At 42.9% G+C, this 18,152-nt stretch overlaps 1 protein-coding gene across 1 annotated transcript in view; it reads left to right on the forward strand.

The window, feature by feature from the left end:
- The window catches only part of LOC143768242 (uncharacterized), a 688,323-nt gene that overhangs the window by 548,477 nt on the left and 121,694 nt on the right, over positions 1 to 18,152 (forward strand). The window lies entirely within an intron of this gene.

Here is an 18,152-nt window from a genome sequence, read left to right on the forward strand (position 1 = left end):
AGCCTCCCTGCGCAGTAAGAGGCCGCACAAATCACCTCCTCCCTCTGGCAGGGAGACCTGCTCCAAACCAGCGAATCTTAGTACCTGGGCATTACCTGCATGGTGAGTACGGATATGGTCTATTAGCCTCGGAGCTCCCTTGCCCGTTCTAACAGAATTGAAATGCTCTCTAATGCGGACAAATAAAGGCCGAATCGTTTTGCCAATATAGAAGTTCCTGCACGGGCAGAAAAGAATGTAAACAACATGTGTAGTCCTGCAAGATATAAAATCATGCACTACATGTTGTATGTGACCAACTCTGACTCTATTTCCTGTATGATGATACATACAGAAATTGCATCCCCCACATTTGAAATTACCTTTGGGGATACTATCCGTGAGCCAATTATTTCTGTTTGTCACAAAACGATTACGGACTACACTATTCCTAATATTTCTGCTCCGGCGACTGGCAAATAAAGGTCCCCTATCAACTATCTCTTTTAAATCATTATCTTGTCGCAGGATCTGCCAATTCTTACGGATAACAGCTCTGATGTGATTGTCAAGCGGGCCAAATTTAAAACTAAACACAAATTTTTTCTCATGTTTTTTCTGGGGGACAATGGAAATATCTGTTGCAACCGCCTTATCATAGGCACTCTTCAAAACGGCAGGGGGGTAGCCGCGTTTTGTAAATCTATCAAAAAGATCAACTGACTGCTGCGAAAACCCCATTGGGTCACTATTAATTCTTTTCACCCTGAGAAATTGACTGTAAGGTAGAGATCGTTTTATATATGGGGGATGAGCACTATCATAGTGTAGTAGTGAATTTGATGCCGAAGGTTTTCGATACACTTCTGTGGAGATACCCCTCTTGTTAATTTGCAATTTTACATCCAAAAAGACCAAACTGGCTCCTCCAAATTGCGAGGTAAACCCCATGTTCATGGTGTTGGATGTCCCTAGGTACCTCACAAATTCTGTGAATGTATCCTGGTGCCCATCCCACACCATGAACATGTCATCGACATATCTAGCATAAAGCTTGATATGTCGGAGGAAAGGGTTGTTTGAAGAATAAATGTATTCCTCCTCAAACCTGGCAAGGAAGAGGTTAGCCAGGGTACATGCGACGGGGGTACCCATCGCGGTACCCACCATCTGCAGGTACCACTGGTTGTCAAATTGAAAAGCATTGTGCTTGAGGATGAACGAGAGTCCCTCACAAATGAACTGAACGGTATCCTTTCCAGTAGGTGTATTCTCCAAAATGCATCTAATTGTGTCCACCCCCAATTCTTGTGGAATTCTCGTGTACAAACTTTCGATATCTATCGAAGTAAGGGCATATGAATCATGCCATTCAAAATCTTTTAAAATCTTCAGAAAATCTCCCGTATCCTTAATGTATGAAGGGACGTCCCGCAATAGGGGACGCAGCAGCCAGTCGATATAAGAGGATAGCGGCTCTGTCAAAGAACCCACCCCCGACACGATGGGGCGGCCGGGGGGGGCCTCTACCGATTTGTGCAATTTTGGTATATGATACCAGTGGGGTCTTCTCGGGAAACTCTGGTAATAACTTCTCGGCCTGTTTAGAAGAGAACACCCTTTTATCCACATAATATCTCAATAAAGAGCGCAACAGGTTCTTAAATTTTGTGGTGGGATCCCCCTTTAATTTCAAATATGTTCTCTCGTCCGACAATTGCCTTAATCCCTCTGTTTTATAATATTCCCTTGTCATCAACACTACATTACCCCCTTTATCTGCACCGCGGACAATCACATCAGACCAGCCTTGTATTTCTTTTAAGGCCCGTTTCTCTTTGGACTGCAAGTTCTCTAAGGGTTGTTCATATATTAATGCCTCTATGTCCTTTAAGACCTAAGGCATTAAAAATAATGCTGTTCACCCAGCTTCCCGGGAAGTCTTCCCAGGTGAAACACCTTGCCACGTGGGTCCTCTTGGCTTTTTTGTCATGGAGGACCCATTTGGTGACGTGCGGGAAGAGACCTGCAATCTTCTTGATTCTTTGGATCCGTTGCCCGTTTCTACCATTGGTAATGAAACGGTTATATCACCTTTTACAGGTGGCAATAAATCCACTTATATGCCCCCTGTTTCTCCGGGTAATCCCGTAGACATTTTTCAGTTGCAGGTCTTAAAGGACAAGCTTTATGCTAGATATGTCGATGACATGTTCATGCTGTGGGATGGGCACCAGGATACATTCACAGAATTTGTGAGGTACCTGGGGACATCCAACACCATGAACATGGGGTTTACCTCGCAATTTGGAGGAGCCAGTTTGGTCTTTTTGGATGTAAAATTGCAAATTAACGAGAGGGGTATCTCCACAGAAGTGTATCGAAAACCTTCGGCATCAAATTCACTACTACACTATGATAGTGCTCATCCCCCATATATAAAACGATCTCTACCTTACAGCCAATTTCTCAGGGTGAAAAGAATTAATAGTGACCCAATGGGGTTTTCGCAGCAGTCAGTTGATCTTTTTGATAGATTTACAAAACGCGGCTACCCCCCTGCCGTTTTGAAGAGTGCCTATGATAAGGCGGTTGCAACAGATATTTCCATTGTCCCCCAGAAAAAACATGAGAAAAAATTTGTGTTTAGTTTTAAATTTGGCCCGCTTGACAATCACATCAGAGCTGTTATCCGTAAGAATTGGCAGATCCTGCGACAAGATAATGATTTAAAAGAGATAGTTGATAGGGGACCTTTATTTGCCAGTCGCCGGAGCAGAAATATTAGGGATAGTGTAGTCCGTAATCGTTTTGTGACAAACAGAAATAATTGGCTCACGGATAGTATCCCCAAAGGTAATTTCAAATGTGGGGGATGCAATTTCTGTATGTATCATCATACAGGAAATAGAGTCAGAGTTGGTCACATACAACATGTAGTGCATGATTTTATATCTTGCAGGACTACACATGTTGTTTACATTCTTTTCTGCCCGTGCAGGAACTTCTATATTGGCAAAACAATTCAGCCTTTATTTGTCCGCATTAGAGAGCATTTCAATTCTGTTAGAACGGGCAAGGGAGCTCCGAGGCTAATAGACCATATCCGTACTCACCATGCAGGTAATGCCCAGGTACTAAGATTCGCTGGTTTGGAGCAGGTCTCCCTGCCAGAGGGAGGAGGCGATTTGTGCCGCCTCTTACTGCGCAGGGAGGCTAGATGGATTCTGCGCGCTGACGCAGCAGGGCCATTTGTCGGTCTTTTTGTAATCTATATTCTTTGTCTCTAATGTCTATTTCTGCTTAACCCAGGTTCACAGAGGTTGTTTTTGAAATCACATTTGTTGTTTTTAAATGTAATAATGTTTATGTTTTGAAGATGTGGGGGGAGGAGTTTGTGACCCATGTGGGTCGATAAAACCCTCCTTTGATCCATTCAGCTTTAGGACCCGTTGAAGTGCCGTGTAGCACGAAACGGCCGTTGTCCGTAGCTGACTCCATTCCTCCCTGCCGTTTGCTTTTTATGATGTCCAAATAAAGTGATGATTATCCCACCAGGGTAAGTGCGCTCTTCCTTGTTTCTATTTTTCGTTGGATTCCACTTACACTTTTTGGATGCAGCACCCCTACAGACAAGGGGTGGAGGATACATATAGCCGTGACAACCTTCTGGGTGCCGGGTTGTGAGTCTTTTCATTCGGGTGTGGTTCACACAGCAGCAGTGCGGATGTGTTTTTCTTCATTTTGTGAAAGTTCTTAGTTACATCCACTTGAAAGAGGAGCCGCACTCGGTGCTGTACGGAGGTCCTTGGTGAAATAAAGAAGCTATTAGAGCTGCAATGTAGCGAACAGGCGGCCCTGGACGGTGGCATGTCTGAACACAAAAACCAAGGCAATGCGGGCACAGGTACAGCAGTCCACTGAGCACGAAAGCTGGTGTGATACACCAGTCCTAGTCCTTACATGTTTCTGAAAACTCGATTTCCTTCTTTAGAGGGGACTGGTAACTAGCTATACTGAGCGGCTTTTGTGTCCCTTTAATGCAGCAGATTAGTGAGATTATGGTTAAATAACAAGTATATAATGACAAAATAAAATGTACATAAACATATACAAACATAATTTATTAACAAAAGGAACTCCAGATTAAAAGCAAAAAAGATACAGTGCCTTGCGAAAGTATTCGGCCCCCTGGAATTCTTCAACTTTTTCCCATATATCATGCTTCCATTGTAAACATACCAAATGTACATTTTTGGTGAAGAATCAACAACAAGTGGAACACAATTGTGAAGTTGAACGAAATTTATTGCTTATTTTAAATATTTGTGAAAATTCAAAAACTGAAAAGTGGGGCGTTCAATATTATTTGGCCCCTTTACTTTCAGTGCAGCAAACTCACTCCAGAAGTTCATTGTGGATCTCTGAATGATCCAATGTTGTCCTAAATGCCTAATGATGATAAATATGATCCACCTGTGTGCAATCAAGTCTCCGTATAAATGCGCCTGCTCTGTGATAGTCTCAGGGTTCTGTTTGAAGCACAGAGAGCATCATGAAGACCAAGGAACACAACAGGCAGGTCCGTGATACTGTCGTGGAGAAGTTTAAAGCCGGATTTGGATACAAAATGATTTAAAAAACTTTAAACATCCCAAGGAGCACGGTGCAAGCGATCATATTTAAATGGAAGGAGTATCATACCACTGCAAATCTACCAAGACCCGGCCGTCCCTCTAAACTTTCATCTCAAACAAGGAGAAGACTGATCAGAGATGCAGCCAAGAGGCCCATGATCACTCTGGATGAACTGCAGAGATCTATAGCTGAGGTGGGACAGTCTGTCCATAGAACACTGCACAAATCTGGCTTTTATGGAAGAGTGGCAAGAAGAAAGCCATTTCTCAAAGATATCCATAAAAAGTGTTGTTTAAAGTTTGCAACAAGCCACCTGGGAGACACACCAAACATGTGGAAGAAGGTTTTCTGGTCAGATGAAACCAAAATCAAACTTTTTGTCAACAATGCCAAATGATGTTTGGCGTAAAGGCAACACAGCTCATCACCCTGAACACACTATCCCCACTGTCAAACATGGTGGTGGCAGCATCATGGTTTGGGACAGGGAGGATGGTTAAAATTAATGGGAAGATGGATGGAGCCAAATACAGGACCATTCTTGAAGAAAACCTGTTGGAGTCTGCAAAAGACCTGAAGACTGGGATCGAGATTTGTCTTCCAACAAGACAATGATCCCAAACATAAAGCAAAATCTACAATAGAATGGTTCACAAATAAACGTATCCAGGTGTTAGAATGGCCAAGTCAAAGTCCAGACCTCAATCCAATCGAGAATCTGTGGAAAGAACTGAAAACTGCTGTTCACAAACGAACTCCATCAAACCTCACTGAGCTCGAGCTGTTTGCCAAGGAGGAATGGGCAAGAATTTCATCTCTCGATATACAAAACTGATAGAGACATACCCCAAGCGACTTGCAGCTGTAATAGCAGCAAAAGGTGGCGCAACAAAGTATTAAGTTAAAGGGGCCGAATAATATTGCACGCCCCACTTTTCAGTTTTTGAATTTCCACAAAAATTTAAAATCAGCAATAAATTTTGTTCAACTTCGCAATTGTGTTCCATTTATTGTTGATTTTTCACCAAAAATTTACATTTGGTATCTTTATGTTTGAAGCATGATACGTGGGAAGAGGTTGAAAAGTTCCAGGGGGACGAATACTTTCGCAAGGCACTGTATATATTTAAAAATGTAAGTAAAATATGCAAATTTTGGATATGCAATTACTGCCTGCACTTCAGAAGATGAATATATAGATACAGTATATACACATCATAAAATATTAATTGCAAAATATATGGGTGTCTACAAAGGACACACACGGCCATCTGCACATGCTGCCCGCAAGAGGGAAAAAGACATGTTAAAAAATGTATATGCAGTATACACATCTCAAGTCAAAACTATCGACTCCACAGCCCGACCGACTTCGCAAGAAAAACCTACACTGACTGCAACTATAGAAGAGAATCTACAGGTGCTTCTCACAAAATTAGAATATCATCAAAAAGTTAATTTATTTCAGTTCTTCAATACAAATAGTGAAACTCATATTATATAGAGTCATTATAAACAGAATGATTTATTTCAAGTGTTTATTTTTATGTTGCTGATTATTATGGCTTACAGCAAATGAAAACCCAAAAGTCATTATCTCAGTAAATTAGAATACTTTATGACACCAGCTTGAAAAAAAAGACTTTAAAATCCGAAATGCTGGCCTCCTGTAATGTATGATCAGTAACTCAATACTTGGTGTGGGCTCCTTTGCCATCAATTACTGCATCAATGCGGCGTGGCATGGAGGCAGTCTCAGACTGGCCTATAGGGGAACAGGGGAATCCCCCGGTGGGCCCCTCTGCGGATCTGGGCCCTCAACCTTACTGTATAGGCAGTACTTGTCATAATTCACTCCGCTCAGAAAAAAAGCAGCATCTCATTCATTAACCAAACTACCCAGTTTTTTATTACATAGAGATATAGGTAAATTTGTGAACCAGGGTCATTTAATATTTGTGTGCAGGTGAAAAGTGGGCCCTCCCCAAAGTCAATGATACTGGTGGGCTCTTGGCACCCCAGTCCGACACTGTATGGAGGTGATCAACCAGTGGCACTGCTGAGGTGTTATGGAAGCCCAGGTTGCTTTGATAGCAGCCTTCAGCTCGTCTGCATTGTTGGGTCTGGTGTTTCATCTTCCTCTTTACAGTACCATATAGATTCTCTATGGGGTTAAGGTCAGGCGAGTTTACTGGCCAATCAAGCACAGTGACACTGTTGTTTGTAAACCAGGTATTGGTACTTTTGGCAGTGTGGACAGGGCCAAGTCCTGCTGGAGAATGAAATTTCCATCTCCAAAAAGCTTGTTAATAGAAGGAAGATTGAAGTGCTCTAAAATTTTCTGGTAGACGGCTGCGCTGACTTTGGTCTTGGTAAAACACAGTGGACCTACACCAGCAGATGACATGGCTCCCCAAACCATCACTGATTGTGTAAACTTCACACTAGACCTCAAGCACTTTGGATTGTCTACCCCTCCACTCTTCCTCCAGACTCTGGGACCTCGATTTCCAAATGCTAAATTTACTTTCATCTGAAAACACCACCTTGGACCACTGAGCAACAGTCCAGTTCATTTTCTCCTTGGCCCAGGTAAGATGCTTCTAGCGTTGTCTATTTGTCATGAGCGGTTTGACACAAGGAAAGTGACACTTGTAGCCCATGTCCTAAATACCTCTGTGTGTGGTGGATCTTGAAGCAATGACTCCAGCAGCAGTCCACTCATTGTGAATTTTCCCCAATTTTATGAATGACCTTTTTGTAACAATCCTTTCAAAGCTGCAGTTACCCCGGTTGCTTGTGCACCTTTTTCTACCACACTTTTTCCTTCCACTCAACTTTCCATTAACCTGCTTGGATACAGCACTCTGTGAACAGCCGGCTTCTTTAGCAATTACCTTTTGTGGCTTACCCTCCTTGTGGGGTGTGTCATTGACTGCCTTCTGGATAACTGTCAAGTCAGCAGTCTTCCCCATGATTGTGGACCTACTGAAACATACTATGGGACCTTTTTAAACACTTAGGAAGCCTTTGCAGGTGTTTTTTTTGTTAATTTTTCTAATTTTCTGAGATAATGACTTTTGGGTTTTCATTGGCTGTAAGCCATAATCATCAACAGTAACAGAAATAAACACTTGAAATAGATCACTCTGTTTGTAATAACTCTACATAATATATGAGTTTCACTTTTTGAATTGAAGAACAGAAAAAAGTTAACTTTTTGATAATATTCTAATTTTGTGAGAAGCACCTGTATTTGAATTAGTGATGAAAAGGGCTGTTGGCTTAATGTAACACCAGCAGAAACTCTCCCTACACTATGTCCGTGTGCAATGCTCCAAACATGGCGTCACCAGGTCCTATACAGACTTGATGGTACTATACGGCGGGCAGTCACAGTAATGCCAGTAGCCAACATGTTTATGGCGGGCAATCCTGTCTAATAGCCGCTAAACACGTGAGTATAACACCCAAATACTCGGATACTCGATGAAGTACTGAGCCCGCTCTCCCATCACCACTAGTGTTGAGCGATACCGTCCGATACTTGAAAGTATCGGTATCGGAAAGTATCGGCCGATACCGGCAAAGTATCGGATCTAATCCGATACCGATACCCGATACCAATACAAGTCAATGGGACTCATGTATCGGACGGTATCCCTGATGGTTCCCAGGGTCTGAAGGAGAGGAAACTCTCCTTCAGGCCCTGGGAACCATATTAATGTGTAAAATAAAGAATTAAAATAAAAAATATTGCTATACTCACCTCTCCGACGCAGCCTGGACCTCACCAAGGGAACCGGCAGCGTTGTTTGCTTAAAATTCGCGCGTTTACTTCCTTACGTGAAGTCCCGGCTTGTGATTGGTCGCGTGCCGCCCATGTGGCCGCGACGCGACCAATCACAGCAAGCCGTGACGTAATTTTAGGTCCTTCAGGATTTTAAAATTACGTTCTGGCTTGTGATTGGTCGCGTCGCGGTCACATGGGCGACGCGACCAATCACAAGCCGTGACGTCACGGGAGGCTGGACACGCGCGCATTTTAAAATGCGCGCGTGTCCAGCCTCCCGTGACGTCACGGCTTGTGATTGGTCGCGTCGCCCATGTGACCGCGACTCGACCAATCACAAGCCAGAACGTAATTTTAAAATCCTGAAGGACCTAAAATTACGTCACGGCTTGCTGTGATTGGTCACGTCGCGGCCACATGGGCGACGCGACCAATCACAAGCCGGGACGTCACGGGAGGCAGGACAAGCGCGCATTTTAAAATGTGCGCGTGTCCAGCCTCCCGTGACGTCACGGCTTGTGATTGGTCGTGTCGCCCATGTGACCGCGACTCGACCAATCACAAGCCAGAACGTAATTTTAAAATCCTGAAGGACCTAAAATTACGTCACGGCTTGCTGTTGTTGAGTCCTTCTCCGTCCCTGGCTTCCTGGATGGGATCCAAATAAATAACACGCAGCACAAAGGTTGTGTGTTCATAGACAGGGATAGCCCTGGAGCCCGTCTGACTCACTGGGCTCTACCCCCTCCTTTTTATAGCAAAAAGTTAAACATTTTACAGACATGCGTACAAGCGCTCATATTTCACATCCTTTTACAAAAACAGTCTATACTAGAGATAAGGTACAGCTTCTAGTATGTAGGTAAAAGGTTACAACACAGAAGGAATGCGTCCATAAAAGGAAATGTCAATTTTGCTTAAGTTTCCTGATATAAGCCAGATGTCTCAGGAGAAAGACACAATGGATTCTTTCAGTCTGATCTCCACAATTCCCCCCTTTGACATATTCTTTTTTATTACCACAGGGCCAAAGACAAAGCCTTTATTTTTGATATTACACATGCACACACTTATATTATTAATAAGAGAATCAAATCTAGTATTAATTCTTCTATCGCAAATTATTTTCTTCTTTAGCAGTATACTAAAATATTTATGAAACAACAAAAAGTTAATACGGTAATAATAATTAGAATCACTAGAAGATAACATAAGAAAAGAAAAAAAAAAACTTTATACTCTTGCATCTATTACACAAAGTTTATCTGTGCATACTGAGATACCCTTGAGCACAATCTGGAATAGTACGTATATGACTACAATAATCATAACTATATGTATTATGCTCTGCATAATCCCAGCAACCCACCCACCGATTCCTCTGAACCAGTTGGCTGGGTTAAGAAAAGAAAAGGTATCTGACCACCAGCTATCCTTATTCTGGTCATTATCTTTGTCATACTGATCTCTGAGTCGTTGTACGTCCTTTAATTTAAATGTCATACTCATAGTACTATTCGGGTCTATATAATGACAGCAGGTGGGTCCGATGATTTGACACATACCCCCTTGTGAGGCAGTTAAGTAATCCAATACCAGGGTATGTTGGTTGACGACTATTATAAGCTGATTCTGTACAGCTATACTAGTGTTTAATATATCCAATATATCCCAGATCTGATCATCTAGATAATCCGTGGCCCTAACCAGTTTATCCCACATTTGTGTAATCATAGGGTAAATAAAAATAGAACTGACAATTTTGTTAGGAATTCCCATTTGTACTATATGTGGCCTCCCCGAGGGACGTGGTGAGTTATCTGCAGCTCTTTTATACAGTGTGTGCTTGGGCACGGCTTGCATATTCACTTGTTTATTTGAAATTATGAATGTAGCTGGGGTTAGGCGTCCTAATGTACAAGTACCCTTTATACCTACGGGAAGCCATTTATATGCTCCTTCTCCGCATATCCAAAATGTACCTTCAGGCAGATCCCATAGAGCTGAGTGCTGCAATACCAATCTGTGAGCCAAATCCACAAATCTAGATACATTCTGAAGCATACACCAAGAGGGTTTTTGTCCCAAGGGGCTACAATACCCGGCTGCGGGATTCCCACATACAGGCATTCCTTTGATATACTCATCGGATTCATTACAAACCAGGTTCCCCGGCTTACTTGTACAACTGTTTGCATCACCTTGGGGGAACAATTTAGAATGTTCCCATTTTCTATTATGTATGTATCTTTCCAATACTACAGGTTTGAAGGCATCAGAGGAAGGGGTGGTTGTACTGAAACTGAGCTGTAGATTTTCAGTGGGGACCTGTCCTAGATCAGTTAATCCAGTCTTATTCCTAGGTACCCATTTTCCTCCCTTGAATGCTAAATATTGTAGATGTGTATTACTCCCTGAAAGATTACCCTGCCACCAAGGAAATTCTACCCATCCCACAATTGGTATGGCGATTGTAGTATTCCACAGCCTAGTATTACCAGTTTGGTTGTTGGCCAGTTTGTCTGAACAATTAGGCCAAGCGAATATCTCTTCTGCTGATACGGGGACTGCTAGAAAAGGTATACTTGTGGCTGATACTGGTGAATGGGTACAGATCCAACAATCTGTCAGGGTTTGTGTATTGTTTAACAAGTCATGCACTAATTTTCTATGATGTTGTACGAATCTATTGTTCAAAGGGGTTAGAGAATTTAGTCTTTCCCATGCCTTTGTCGTGGTTAATACTATTAACATCAATATCATGAGTTTATACTGCTTTTTTTGCAATGGCTTGCATGTATCCATGATGCCTTTCCTTCAAGCTTGACTGATGTAGGTGTTGTCAACAGGACTTGGAAGGGTCCGTCAAACCTTGGTTCTAGAGCCTTTCTGGTGTGTCTTTTTACATAGACTTGATCACCTGGTTCCAACTTGTGACTTCCTTCAATGTTGTCAGGATCTGGAAGGGAAGCAAAAACTTGTGCATGCACCTTAGTTAATTGTTTCTGAAGATTTTGCACATAAGAAGTCAATGACTCAATATTTAACACAAGTTGCTGTGGAAAATAACATCCTAAATTGGCAGTCCTACCAAACAAAATTTCATATGGAGACAGTTTAGTCTTACCCCTTGGGGTATTGCGTATTGAGTAAAGGGCCAGTGGAAGGCATTCTGTCCAAGGCTTTCCTGTTTCAGCCATGGCTTTCTGTATTTTTAATTTTAAAGTTCCATTCATGCGTTCCACCTTACCAGAACTTTGAGGATGGTACGGAGTGTGTAACTGACTTTCAACACCCAACATTTTCAGTACATTTTGAAATATTTCTCCAGTGAAATGAGTACCCCTATCTGACTCGATCACTTCAGGGAGACCGTAACGGGGTATCAGTTCGGCAACTAGCTTTACAGCAGTGTTTTTAGCTGAAGCCTTCCGAACTGGATAGGCCTCTGGCCACCCCGAGAACATGTCCACACATACCAACACATACTCATACCCATTACTTTTTGGCAGCTGGATAAAGTCTATTTGTAATCGCTGAAACGGATAGAGAGGTCGGACGTGGTGCTTCATAGGGGTCTTTGTTGTCTGTCCGGGATTATGTGCCAGGCATATAGCGCATGCAGCACAATAGTCTCTTGCATAGTTGCCAAAACCTGGAGCCAACCAGACTTGCTTTGCCAGTAGTGTCATTGCATTTGCAGACACATGAGTAGGGTGGTGCAGTCCACCAACTACAATCGGGTACCAGGCTCTAGGTAGACATATTAGTCCATCTTTCTTCCAAATTCCTGCTTGTTCTTCTGCCCCTTCCTTTTTCCATCTATCCCTCTCCTCTTCTCCTGCATCTTCCTGTGCTTGTCTCAGTCTATCTTCAGTATTTTCTGTGAGGTTTACAGTATGAACCTGTCGTAAGGGTTTGACTGCCGCTGCTTTGGCTGCTTTATCAGCCCTATCATTTCCCCTAGATTCCCTAGTGTCGAGTCTCACATGTGCAGCTACCTTAATTACTGCTACTTCTTTTGTTTCTTGTGCAGCCTCTAAGATCTGTTTGATCAAAGAAGCATGTTTTACAGGTTGTCCTGACGCTGTCATGTAACCTCTAGCTCTCCAGATTACTCCAAAGTCAAACACAATACCATGTGCATACCTAGAATCAGTGTATATATTAGCTGTCTGATTCTCAGCTATTTTTAGCGCTTCAATCAATGCTGTTAGTTCTGCTTCTTGTGCAGACTGTTTTGGTGGAAGTGGTTCTGCTTTGAGAGTTTCAGATTCTGACACAACTGCATACCCTGTATGAAAGTTACCTGTGTCATCTGCAAACCTACTACCGTCTATAAACAGCTCTAAATCTGGATTTTGAAGTGGTGTTTCGGATACATTGGATAAGCCTGCCGTTTCTTGTAAAATGAGCTCTGTACAATCATGTGTGTCTGTAGGGAAAAAATTTGCGTGTGGATCAGTGTCCTTATTCCCCCCTTCAGACTCGAGAGGTAGCAGTGTTGCTAAATTAAGAGTCTGAAGCCTTGCAAATGTGATAGTAGAGGGGAGCAGCAAAGAACACTGTAGCCGCAAATGTCTGGCCATGGAAATGTGTTTTGGTTGGACCTGGTTTAATATCCCATAAACATCATGCGTAGTTTGAACTGTGAGTGGATACTCTAGGACAATTTCTGATGCTTTGTCCAACAATAGTGAGACAGCAACAACTACACGTACACAGGTTGGCGCTGCTCTAGCTACGGGATCTAACCTTGCTGAAAGATATGCAATTGGTCTTTGTTTCCCTGCATGCTTCTGGGTAAGAACTCCTGTAGCATGAGAATCAACTTCTGCAGCCATAAGCTGAAATGGTTTGGTGTAGTCTGGTAGCCCTAACGCTGGAGCTGAAACAAGGGCATCTTTTAATTGTTGGAACGAAATCTGACCTTCTTTTGTCAACAAATAAGGTTCACTTTTTACACAGTCATACAGTGGTTGCATTAGTTGACTGGCATGTATAATCCATTGTCTACAATGAGACACTATTCCTAAAAATGCTCGTAGCTGTTTATGATTTCTAGGCTCATTCATCTGTCTTATTGCTTCAGTTCTTTGAGGTGTAAGATGCTTTTTACCTTGAGAAATGCAATGACCTAGAAAGACCACTTTGATCTGACAAACTTGTAGCTTTTGTCTATTCACTTTACACCCTTCTTTTTCTAGAAAACATAGTAAACTCACAGTGGACCTTTCTGCAGTTTCTAGATCTGGGCAGCAAAGTAGTATGTCATCCACATACTGTAAAATTACTACCTGTGGTTCGGGTTCAAACCTCTGGAGGACTGTTTGTAGGGCATTTGAATAAAGAGTAGGGGAGTGTATCATTCCCTGTGGAAGGCGTGTCCACGCCAACTGTTTGCCCTTAAATGTAAATGCAAACAAATGCCAACTATCTTGGTGTAAAGGAACCGAGAAAAATGCATTTGAAAGATCTATTACAGTAAACACTTGAGAACTGGCTGGTATCTGTGATAGTAACGTATGAGGATTGGGTACAACTGGGGTGATTGGATAATAATAATAATAATAATAATCTTTATTTTTATATAGCGCTAACATATTACGCAGCGCTTTACAGGTTGCACACATCATCATCGCTGTCCCCGATGGGGCTCACAATCTAAATTCCCTATAAGTATGTCTTTGGAATGTGGGAGGAAACCGGAGTGCCCGGAGGAAACCCACGCAAACACGGAGAGAACATACAAACTCTTTGCAGATGTTGTCCAAGGTGGGATTAGAACCCAGGACTCCAGCGCTGCAAGGCTGCTGTGCTAACCACTGCGCCACCGTGCTGCCCTATCTAGAACTTTGTTTATTTCTCTTAGATCATGTACCATACGATATTTGGGCATAGAACCCTTATCAAGAGTTCTCTTCTCGACTGGATACAGAGGAGTGTTAGCAGGTGATTGTATCTCTACCAAAACTCCTTTCTCTCTATATCCCTCTATCTGTTTTGTAATTGCTAATTCCTGCTGGGCACTCACAGGGTATTGTCTGAGCTGTGGGAGAACAGTTCCTGGTTGCACAGATAATTTTACAGGAGAAATATGCAATAATCCCACATCAGTGTCACCCTGTGCCCACAGTGTTTCTGGGACCGTTGAGAGGTCTAGATCTGTGGTGCACTCTTTTTCTTCAGTATAATCCTCAAAAGCCTGAATTCTAACATATTGTTCTAATGTTTCTGCATCATCAGGGATAGTCAGCATAACTGTGCCATCTTCCCTAAAATTGATGTTAGCTTCTAATTTCTTTAGTACATCAGTTCCTAACAGACATGTTGGGGCACCTCTGGCATACAAAAATCTGGATGCAAAACATTTAGGTCCTAATGAGACCTCTAGGGGCACAGTATATGGCAGTGTTCGAATTACCCCATCATAACCCTCAGCAAAAGTTGTTTGTTCTGAAATATCTACCGGATTCGGAAGAAAATCTTGATTCAAAATTGAGGAAGTTGCACCTGTATCTATCAAAAATGGAATCTCTCTCCCCCCCCACATTCACCTGTATCATAGGTCTTCTAGCTGGTAGGGGAGTTTGTAACACATCGAGTCAATCTGAATCTGGTATGGGACCATCTATGATGGTAGATTTCTGCTGGTTGTCCGTTTGGAGAGGGTTATTTCTGGGAACAAATTTGCCTGACTTTATATCTGCCAACTTCTTCCTGCACTCTCTTTGGAAATGACCTGGCTTTTTACAGTAGTGGCAAGGAAAATTGTGTCTCACTCTTCCTCCTGTATTAGCTTGTGCTATTCTAACAGGCTTACGATTCTCTCTCATATCCATGGCTATTCCTAAACATCGTTGTTTCACAATATTTGGTTGTTCAATTGTTCTCCAATCTGGAGTAGAGGATTTAAATTTTTCTCTGATTTTCGGATCTAGCCCCTCTATTAATTGTTTTGTAAAAAGTCTCCTTACTGAAGCATCAGTCAAATCCAATCCTTCATCCCTAAAGCTATTTTCTAGTTCTTGACTATATTCTTCAATACTTTGCCCAAATTTCTGCATAATCACACCCGTAGATCCCCTTTCCCTCTGTTTTCCTCTCATGAAAATTATTAATGCCTCTGTGAACTGGGTACCTGATGCTTCTGTCTGTAAGGCACCCCCTTCTGCCACTGGTCTATTGGGCTGTAGGTGTGTCAATAATTCCTGAAAAAGTCCGGGGGACATTTTCATTCTACATAATTCTTCCCCGTCCGCCCAGACCCCAGCATGAGTCTGCATGATTTGTTATATATACTGCGCAAACCTTATGGGGTATTGAGTGGGATCCGGTGCATTATGCAAGAGTGACATACCCTCAGCAGGGGACCAAGGAAAGTATTGTCTGGTCTGATGATATCTGGTGTTCATTACCCCGTCAGCACCAGGTTCCCTAAAAGGTCTTGGTACTACCCTAACAGGGGCAAGTACAGCGCCATATCTAGGTGTACCACAGGCTAGGCAATCATTTCTCCAATCTGGATTTTGTTGTCCACAGTGTGAACATTCCCATCATCCTACCCCACCAAGATTGGGATACAAGGCTGGAAATTGTTTTCCTCCTTCTGCTCTTCCAGATGGTACAAATGATTGGGCTTTTGGATCTAGGTAAGGTGGCGGGATTATGTCACAACTTTTTCCCTTCCCCATGATCCATTTGGAAGTGTCTGGATCGTACTTCCAATTCTCCTCTTTAGCTGTTTTTGAGACCTCTATCATACAGTGTATGATTTCTTCCCACCCATTGTCTTTGATAATTCCACCTCGTTCTTTACTCAGTTTTTCCCATTCTGTACTGAACATAAGTGCTTCTGAAATTCCCAATTTTTCTCTTACCCTTCTAATCTGCTTTCTGACTGTCTTTCCACATCTTTCCTGTATGATATCTGCTGCTTCCACTTGTCCTAAGACGGTTTTTGTCTGTTTATTTCCCATTTTTCTTTTTCAATATTAGCTATTTCTACCCCAGGTGACGTTTGGACAATCACTTACTCTATGGTGATGTCTCGTTGCCTTCTCTCCTAGGGAGCTAAAATATTGAAAGGCTTGTCTGCTCCATTTCTTCTAATATGCAGGACGTACTTAAGTGCTATTATGCACGCAAACAGACCCAGCAACACCATACAGATCACAAAACTTTCTGTGTCAGTTAGCATACTTGTCCCAGGCTCATGAAACCGCGTCCTGGGCTCATTCTATCAAACCTTATCCAGAAATGAAGGAGGTTAAGCACTTAATGAGAGTCAAGCATGGGCGGAGGTCTCCCAGAAGGACGCAACCACATGACCCAGTTAGGCTGACTTCCGTGTATAAGGCTTATACCCCAACTATTTCGGCTTATTTTTCTACGCACTTTTGCTTTTCTTTCACAACATACCACAACCTTCACACTGTTCACACACTGCCAGGGACAGGACTCATAAATCTATACAATATGGTAACCCGAGTTTTATAGGTATCTACTCACTACTAGACTAACCCAGCGTGACACGGCTCATAGAGATCTTTCGGATAATACAGGGCAGATAAAAGAGAACTAATAATGTCTCTTACCTGGCCAGGTTTTTCAGTTCATTTGCCGTCCATTATCCCAGATCTCTGTTGTCCGTATCCGCAGGTAAATCTCGAGCAAATACTCTCGCCTCAGGTCCCTGTTCGGGCGCCAAGAAATGTTGAGTCCTTCTCCGTCCCTGGCTTCCTGGATGGGATCCAAATAAATAACACGCAGCACAAAGGTTGTGTGTTCATAGACAGGGATAGCCCTGGAGCCCGTCTGACTCACTGGGCTCTACCCCCTCCTTTTTATAGCAAAAAGTTAAACATTTTACAGACATGCGTACAAGCGCTCATATTTCACATCCTTTTACAAAAACAGTCTATACTAGAGATAAGGTACAGCTTCTAGTATGTAGGTAAAAGGTTACAACACAGAAGGAATGCGTCCATAAAAGGAAATGTCAATTTTGCTTAAGTTTCCTGATATAAGCCAGATGTCTCAGGAGAAAGACACAATGGATTCTTTCAGTCTGATCTCCACACTGTGATTGGTCGCGTCGCGGCCACATGGGCGGCACGCGACCAATCACAAGCCGGGACTTCAAGTAAGGAAGTAAACGCGTGAATTTTAAGCAAACAACGCTGCCGGTTCCCTCGGTGAGGTCCAGGCTGCGTCGGAGAGGTGAGTATAGCAATATTTTTTATTTTAATTCTTAGTTTTACACATTAATGTTGTTTCGATACCGATACCCGATACCACAAAAGTATCGGATCTCGGTATCGGAATTCCGATACAGCAAATATCGGCCGATACCCGATACTTGCGGTATCGGAATGCTCAACACTAATCACCACACATCAACCTTCTTGATGCGTATCAAATTATAAGCCCCTGTAAGGTCAAGGACAGAAAACCATTTAGCCCCCAAAGGCTGATTATAATCATGGCTCCGCTCCGTACACCTCGTACACACACGGCTCCGCTCCGTACACCTCGTACACACAGCTCCGCTCCGTACACCTCGTACACACACGGCTCTGCTCCGTACACCTCATACACACACAACTCCGCTCCGTACACCTCGTACACACACGGCTCCGCTCCGTACACCTCGTACACACACGGCTCCGCTCCGTACACCTCGTACACACGGCTCCGCTCCGTACACCTCGTACACACGGCTCCGCTCCGTACACCTCGT

The sequence above is a fragment of the Ranitomeya variabilis genome, chromosome 4 (assembly GCF_051348905.1).
Source record: "Ranitomeya variabilis isolate aRanVar5 chromosome 4, aRanVar5.hap1, whole genome shotgun sequence".
In the NCBI taxonomy this organism is placed as follows: domain Eukaryota; kingdom Metazoa; phylum Chordata; class Amphibia; order Anura; family Dendrobatidae; genus Ranitomeya; species Ranitomeya variabilis.